Source organism: Myotis brandtii, unplaced genomic scaffold (genome assembly GCF_000412655.1).
Source record: "Myotis brandtii unplaced genomic scaffold, ASM41265v1 scaffold421, whole genome shotgun sequence".
Taxonomy (NCBI): Eukaryota; Metazoa; Chordata; class Mammalia; order Chiroptera; family Vespertilionidae; genus Myotis; species Myotis brandtii.
Genome location: NW_005366140.1, coordinates 827,735 through 836,202, shown reverse-complemented (window position 1 = coordinate 836,202; position 8,468 = coordinate 827,735). Strand labels below are relative to the sequence as shown.

Here is an 8,468-nt window from a genome sequence, read left to right as displayed (position 1 = left end):
ATCATGGGCAGGAAAACATGCCCCAAACATAACACTGCCCCCACCAGCTTGAAGGGTTGTACTCATGCATGTGGGGTGCATGCTTTCATGCTGTTTCCGCCAAATTCTCACTCTGCCATCTGCATGATGCAACGTTATTCATCGGACCACATGACTTTTTTCCAATACTTGACTGTTCAATCCTTATGTTCCTGTGCAAATTGGAGATGTTTCATCTTGGTAACTGCAGACAGCAAAGGTGTTCGAACAGGCCTTTGGATTCCATATCCCATACAATGCAGTGTATGGCTAATTTGCCTACAAATGTCAGGTGGTCATAATAATCTGGCCACTCACTGTATATTTCCTATTATATTTAATTCAGCAGTTTTTCCTCATTGTGTTCCTATTTTGGAAGATAGCCTTGCTTATCTGTTTCAAAAATTCATGGGACTATGCTGCTCCAGCCTTGAAGACCTTACCATGGACTTCTTACCCTTACTTCTATTGAAGAGGGCAACGTCTCCGCCTGGTTTAGCTGCTCTTCTCAAATCCACCAGCATCACTTGCCAGTGAATAGTGTTGGTTATTGTAGGATTTCCTATTCCAAAGCTCTTGAGTTTCCCCATTGCTTTCTCTGATTTTTTTTTTTTTTGTACACAGGTACCAATGCCATGTTGTATGAGTTTTGGTAGTATGCCCCTATTCACTTGCTTTTGAGGGGTTTAGGTAGAACATCTCTTCACATACTTTTGTTGCAAATATTGCCCATGGATTTTTGGTTTTGCTATCTATTTGCTCTATTTTTTGTTGGTATTCTAAAATATCCGGAACCTATGCTTTCATCACTGCTGCTATTGTCCTAGAATTCCCAAAGACACTTCTGCTTCTTATTTTCAAATGTGTGGATATACTATCTTCCTTGATGAAATCCCACACCACTGAATGACTTCATTCATATCCTAGTGCTAAAGAACATACACGTATGCCCTAACCGGTTTGGCTCAGTGGATAGGACATCGGCCTGCAGACTGAAGGGTCCCAGGTTCGATTCTGGTCAACGGCATGTACCTTGGTTGTGTGCACAGCCCCAGTAAGGGGTGTGCAGGAGGCAGCTGATGGATGTTTCTCTCTCATGGATGTTTCTAACTCTCTATCCCTCTCCCTTCCTCTCTGTAAAAAATCAATAAAATATATTAAAATAAAATAAAGAACATACATGTAAAAGGAATATTCAAAATATTTCCTGTATTTTCTAACGCAGAGCTGCCTTTCTGCCATTAAGTTTACACTGTAAGGGGAATTGCTCTCAGGGAGGAAGGTGAATACTACTGGAGGGTTGGGGGGCACAACAAGTAATATGGGCCAATAATCACATTAACATGAGACAGATTAACAGGAGAAAATGTCCAAAATTTATTACCAGTGTACATTCCGTGGTGCCATGAGAGACCCAAACACACATTGGATAGTTGAGGCTCAGATGCAATTCTGGAGCTAAGGAGAAGGGGTGTGTGGTGTGGGACTTCAAAGGGCAATTCACATGGAGATAGAAAAGCAAATGTTTGCTGGGCCACCTTTAACAATGGGACATGGAGAGGACTTTGAACAATGGGCCTTGCTAGGTTCCTCTCTGTCAGTAGTTTATATTAAATGATAGTTATCTGCGATGCTATCTCCCTTCCTGGAGCAAGTTCTCTATCGAAATAACTTTTAGGCAGTTAGGAGGAAGGTCAAAGAGTTTTCCTGAGTCTTTTGTTTCTTAAAAATAAGCAGGTTGAGCCCCGGGGGTGTGGCTCCGTGGTTGAGAGTCATCCTATGAACCAGGAGGTCAGAGTCCCATTCCCAGTCGAGGGCACATGCCCGGGTTGTGGGCTCGATCCCCAGGAGGGGGCATGCAGGAGGCAGCCAATCAATGATTCTCTCTCATCATTGATGTTTCTATCTGTCTTTCCCTCTCCCTTCCTCTCTAAAATCAATAAAAATATACTTTAAAAAAGAACCAGCTTAAAATAATCAATGTCCCAAAAGGCACATTTTGGGGTGGCAAACTCTGCTTCCCTTCACTGCAGGAGAAAAAGAAGCAGGTTAGAAAGGAGAATTGAAATCCCTTTTAAAGAGAAAAGATAGATAATTGAAAGTGACCCAGCCCCTTTGGCCTGGGCTTTGATCTGGGATGGTGGTTGGGACACATGAACTTCAGAATGATGTCCAGACTGGTTGAGACTGAAGTCAAAAACAAGGAAACTTGTGCCCCAATTCCTGTTAGGAATCCTGGGAGATGACCATGTAGGCTGCCCTTATATCAACATAAGATGTCTAATACAGAACAGTGTTGGTGAGGAAAACTTTTCCACTATACTCTTAGATTTCGTAGCAGGGGGCCGATGAATGAAATTAACAAAAGGTGATTAATAGGACAAATGCTACACAATTTTTTAAATTAATATTGATGTGTATGGGAGTTCACAAAAAGAAGTCAAACCCAAAGAAGCAATTAGACTGGGAGTCTAATACCCTTTTGACAAGGTAAAGAGAGTCTGGGCTTCAAGGGATGATACATTGTGGGAAAGTGAATAGAAAATATATAGAGTAACTAATGGAAGATAAGGGCTATTTTAGCAGGATCTGTTCATGCAAACTTATCTCGGTATCAATTCTCCATCTTTGATGACAAGTTGCTCTTCTTTCCCTGGCATGTGGAAGTTGGGCATGTTCCTTCATGATGAGCAGCTGAGTCAGGCACTGAACATCAAGATTTGCAATGGAGAAATGAAAGCCATCTATTTTTCAGGGTGCCAAGCAAGGAGAATGATTCTCTCTCATCATTGATGTTTCTCTCTCTCTCTCTCTCTCTCTCTCTCCCCCTTCATCTCTGAACCCCTTCATCTCTGAAATCAATAAACATATTTTTAAGAGAATGGAAAACTATCACTTAAAACCTGGATTCCCCATGGCTTTTAATCAAGGGTTTTTAGGGCAAAGATTGGGGATTGGGGGTTAGGGAGAAAGGCTGGTATGTGGAAGTGCTGGCAGGGTTGGTTTTGATTGGAGAGCTTTGGAACTTGGCCGTTTATGGTAAGAGGTGACAAGGGACTTCAGCACCGGATCTTCCTGCACAGTGGACCCGTCACTCCTGAGAGAGTGCTGGAGTTCAAGTCCCGGTCATGTCCTGGTCTTTCAGTTCCATGAGTTGGGTAAAACTTTGGTTCCTCAAGCAGCTGGAAGTCAAAGTTCTCTCCTCTGTGTGTGCTTTGGCTGCATGACTTGCAGTTTTGGTCTGTTGACTCTGAAAGGCAATTCAATATCTTGTTAGAAACTAGAGAGGACCATTTGGGGTTGGTCCTGTGGTTACATACTTTTTAGGTGGGTAAGGGGAGAGCAGAGAATTTTTCCTGCATCTATTGCTTTCAGCACATTTTGGGGTGGCATATTCTGATCTCCAATAGACATAGTGGTGTGGTCTCTTGATCACAGAAAAGGCCAGCACTAGGCAAAGCTGAGACCCAAAGGACAGGCCACAGCTGGGAGAGCTGGGGTGAGGCTGAGTCCACATGTAGAGCTAATAGGAAAAAAAAGCCTCAGAGAAATGAAAGGCTTTTGTTAACTAACCTTGGAGACTGACTACTAACAGAATTTGCCCCCATGGTCTGGTGTCAAGCCTCTGTCCAGCCAGATTAATAAGGAATCCTCCCTCCCGTCTTAGTGGAGGCTGTCTCACTCAGCCAAGCCTGTAAGGGACTGAGATGTTAGGAATGTAAGAGATGGCAACAGATTGCTAGCCCAGCTGTTAGAGGCCAGTAAAAGCCAGATTTTTTTTTTTTTACCCAGGACAGCAAAGGGTGGAAACCTCCAGTAAGATCACAGGCCATCAGAATCTCTCATGTGGAGTTAAAGGCTCCACATCTGGACAATTGTGTTGCTGCCTTTTGCCACTTCGGGAAGAATCTTCGGCTCCAGGTTGGGAGGAGACTTCGGGCGGAGGGGCCAATCCCCAAGCCGGCTTAGGCAGGATGGGCCATGGGACGCCATGACCGACAAGGGGTCACAGGCCATTCCGGATTTTGGTCTGTGACAGCGGAGCTGGGAGCATAGAAGACATTCATGCCTCTCTCAGCTACCAAATCTCCCTCTCAAGAGGATGAAAGGTTTCCCCCTCTCTTATGAGGATGAAGGTTTTTCTCCCTGAAGTCAATAGGCAACATAAGTCTCAATTCACAGTGCCTCAAGGGACTCTTTTAAAGTACATACTCTGGCCCAGCCACTGAGCAGTGGTTGAGTGTCGAACCATGAACTAAGAAGGTCACTGGTTCGATTCCTGGTCAGGGCACATGCTCGGGTTGTGGGCTCGATCCCCAGTAGGGGGCGTGCAGGAGGCAGACAACTGATGTTTCTCTCTATCCCTCTCCCCTCCCCTCTCTCTAATATCAATAAAAACATATTAAAAAAATAAAGTACATACCCTGGCAAGGAATTTAACTCTGGGAAAGAACTGTTTCTAAAGTGCCAATTCCTGGTCTCCAAGAACTGTTATCTGAGCCATCTGTTGGAATGCATATTCTGAAAAATAGATCTTATCTGAGCCTAAACTACCTGAGCCAATGAGTTCAACTTAGTTCACTTATGACTGAATTATCAATGGGTTTTGCTGTATAGTTGTCTCATGGAAGTATGTCTCTTAAAGTATAAGTGTATTTGCCAGTAAAGAGCCTATGTTTCTAAAAGTTATGGAATGTGTTTTGCCAATTTTGGGAAGTGCTAATTGCTTACTTTTAGCTTTTTCTCCCTACAGGATCCCTCCAAAATTTGTCAGTTCTTAATAAGCAAGTCAATGGCCATATGTTTCTTTGCATAAATTTAATAAGACTAGTCTTCACTTGTGGTCTTATTAATTAAGACTTTGACTGGAATGCCATGTCTAAGAAAGACATGCCTGGATTCTGTATGTCACTGGAAAGCCTTGAGGAACTAAGGTTGACTTCCCAAACCAATCCAAGTCCACTGCAGATATGCTCTAATATTTTGCTTGGTCACATGATTCGTAGCAGTCTTTCCAGGTAAAGAACAAGGTTGCTTTCCTGAAAGATGGCAAAGAAGGAACCTACAGACATCCTGGGGACCTCAAAGACTTGAGAAATTGACCAATACCTACAGGTATTACAGGCAATGCCTGATGGGAACTGTGGCTTGGCTTCTTTGCCCTGAGGGCTTACCATAGCTCAATCTGAAGATTCCTTGTGAAAATTCCAGCAAAGCAAATTTGAAAAAGCCTGTGTGATCTATTTGATTAAATTTTATTCTTGTTATGTTTATGCAAATAATCAGGCAAATTCAAACTGGACTTAATGCAATCTCTTTGAAAATAAGGGTAATCTTAGGGAGAAAAATTGTGTTTCGGTGAAAATCACAATGCCCGATTGTGCATATTGGATTCCAGTACAGTTAACTGTCTTCAAAGTTTTGTTTTTAAGACTATGTCTGTGCATGCCCTACAGACTTCTGCACCAGATGACATCACCAGAGATGTTCTGACTGCAGACACAAAGGGTCTGTAAGACTATCAGTTCAGCAGACCCATCAGATTGTCACTGCTTGCTTTCATTCCAGCAAAAGCCTGGAAGTCTTCTCAGCTGGTTTATGATTTGCTGTGTGCATTAACCTTTGTATTTTATGTTCTTCCTTCTGTTTTCATAGACTATATGCCTATGTCCTTATTTACCTGATTGCGTGTTCACACAGTATAGACCTCATTTTTGAGTTAAGCATGGTGACAGGAGGGCTTCAGACAGGTGTGAAACACTTGCTTCCAGGGTAGCCATTCCCTAAATTTGCTGTGTGCATTAACCTTTGTATTTTATGTTCTTCCTTCTGTTTTCATAGACTATATGCCTATGTCCTTATTTACCTGATTGCGTGTTCACACAGTATAGAGCTCATTTTTGAGTTAAGCATGGTGACAGGAGGGCTTCAGACAGGTGTGAAACACTTGCCTCCAGGGTAGCCATTCCCTAACCTAATCTATCTTATATAATAAAAGCCTAATGTGCTAAGTGTCCCACCGTTCGTTCAACCGTTCGACCAGTCGCTATGATGCACACTGACCACCAGGGGGAAGATGCTCCCACCGGTAGGTTAGCTTGCTGCTGGGGTCTGGCCAATCAGGACTGGGTGAGATGGGCCGAACACACCTTGGAGCCCTCCGGTCCCTCCCCCCCAGCCCTGATCATGCACCGGTGGAGTCCCTTGGCCTGGCCTGAGCCCTCTCACAATCCAGGACCTCTCAGGGGATGTTGGAGAGCCGGTTTCGGCCTGATCCCGCAGGCCAGGCCAAGGGACACCACCAGTGCACAAATCCGTGCACCGGGCCTCTAGTAACATTATAAAGTTAGTCCTTCCCTTTATCACATGGGTTTTTAACCTCTCAGTAGACCTTTGGTTGCTATAAGTCTCCTCACTTTTGAATTATGTCTTTTTTACCTTCTTATCAAGTTTGTCATTTCTAGAATACAAGCAGGATGCCAGCTTGCATCCTCTGGACAATGCCTATGCCACCTCCCAAGGACATCAGATTGACCTGGACATTGCAAAATCCCTCTTTCCTGCATGAAGACTCCCTTCCCTTTTGCTCCTTCTCCCTCTTCTGAGCCTTGGGATAGGCAGGACTACGCCCCTCTGATAGCATGAAGCAGTTACAAGAAGATGGAGACCTTCATCCATTTACCCTTCGTAAGAATAAAAGAAGCTCATAGAAGCTCATATTTCTCTTAAGGGGGGATTGATATCGTTGTAATTAGCTATTATTAATAACTAGAGGCCTGGTGCACAAAATTTGTGCACTGTGGGGGGGGGCAGTTCCCTCAGCCCGGATTGCAAGAGGGCGCAGGCCAGGCTGAGGGACCCCACCTGTGCACAATTGGGGCCAGGGAGGGACACAGGAGGTTGGCCAGCTGGGGAGGGACTGCAGGAGGGTTCCAGGGCATGTCTGGCCCTTCTGGGCTGGACCCCAGCAGCAAGCTAACCTACTGGTTGGAGCATTTGCCCTCTGGTGGTCAGTGCATGTCATAGCGAGCGGATGAGCGGCCTTATCTTATCATTAGCATATTATGCTTTGATTGTTTGAATGGCCGACCAGACAACTGGACACTTAGCATATTAGGCTTTTATTATATAGGATAGGAAAGGAGCAAAGGAAAGGCCAGACACTATAAGCATGGCCATCTGGGCAGCTTCACCAGAAAAGCTGCAATTTTACACCACCCAGGGCACCACTGGCCCATTCCCCACACAGATCACTGGGGAAAGGGGCCCAAGAAGGGGGAGATGGGCACATGTGCGGTAAAGTCAGGGTGACATAGAGAAGGTGCCTATCAGTCTAACCAAGAACAGAGATCACTGGCTAGAGGGGATGGAGTCAGTGCAAGCCTATGAAGATTTGGGATACAGAGGTCCCAGACAAAGGAATTCTCTCTTTGGTTCTCTTGTTCCTCTGGTTTTGCTCCTGTTTCCTTGCATTCGCCTTTTCCTAGAAGCTGCTTGGCCCAGGGCCATGCAGACCCCACACACAATGGACTGATGGACTACAGCTGGGAACACAAGCTAAGCTAGCCTGATGCTGGGTTAGACTCCACAACTATGGAATGGAAACTCTGGGCAACAGCTGGACTCAGTCCTGTGTAGACACAGATGCACCTCTTTCTTGGAGAAATGAAGGGAAATGGGACGTTGGAAACTTAGGGATGTAATTTCACACAAATAAGAAACTTCCTTTTCCAGTGACATCACAAGAAGCCCACTTCTATCAGCAACAGGCTGGGACATGGAGAGCTCCCTAGCAATAACAGGAGGAGAAGAAAGTAGGGGACGGAAGGGGAGAGGATGTGGGGAGAGCAGAAAGAGAGAGGAGACGGGGGAGATGGAGAGAGAGAGAGAAGGAGGGAGGACTGGAAATGGGTGCGGAATGATTTCTTGAGTAATCAAAATTGTACAGAACAATTTAAAATCACTAACGTATATCTCACTTAGTTCATTTGTATGTATTTGTATCTAAATAGAATTATGAACAGAAAGCAGCAGCTGATAGGATTGTGTTTCATCCCCGGAATCTTGAAGCCTTGAAGCCCCAATGTTAGCCCCACACACTGCTTCTGGATCTCAAGATTCCCCAGGTAGACTCAGGCCAGACTCTCCCCTCCCTCCTTTGATTCCCCCCAACAAAGTCTGAAGTTGTGCTAAAGCACCAACTTCCTAGTGCACCATGGGAAACCACTACAATTAAGTGTTTGAAGAGAAATAGAAATGACCATGGACAAAGGAGCCAGCTATTCCCTGATCTAACAAACACATTAATAAAAAAGAACTCTCTGTAGCGGTTCTCAACCTGTGGGTCGCGACCCCTTTGGGGGTCGAACGACCCTTTCACAGGGGTTGCCTAAGACCATCGGAAAACACATATAATTACATATTGTTTTTGTGATTAATCACTATGCTTT

At 44.7% G+C, this 8,468-nt stretch overlaps 1 pseudogene; it reads left to right on the top strand.

Moving 5' to 3' along the window:
* Window positions 1-6,586, top strand: part of LOC102245934 — an 18,520-nt pseudogene extending 11,934 nt beyond the window's left edge.
* The last annotated feature ends 1,882 nt before the right edge of the window (window positions 6,587-8,468 follow it).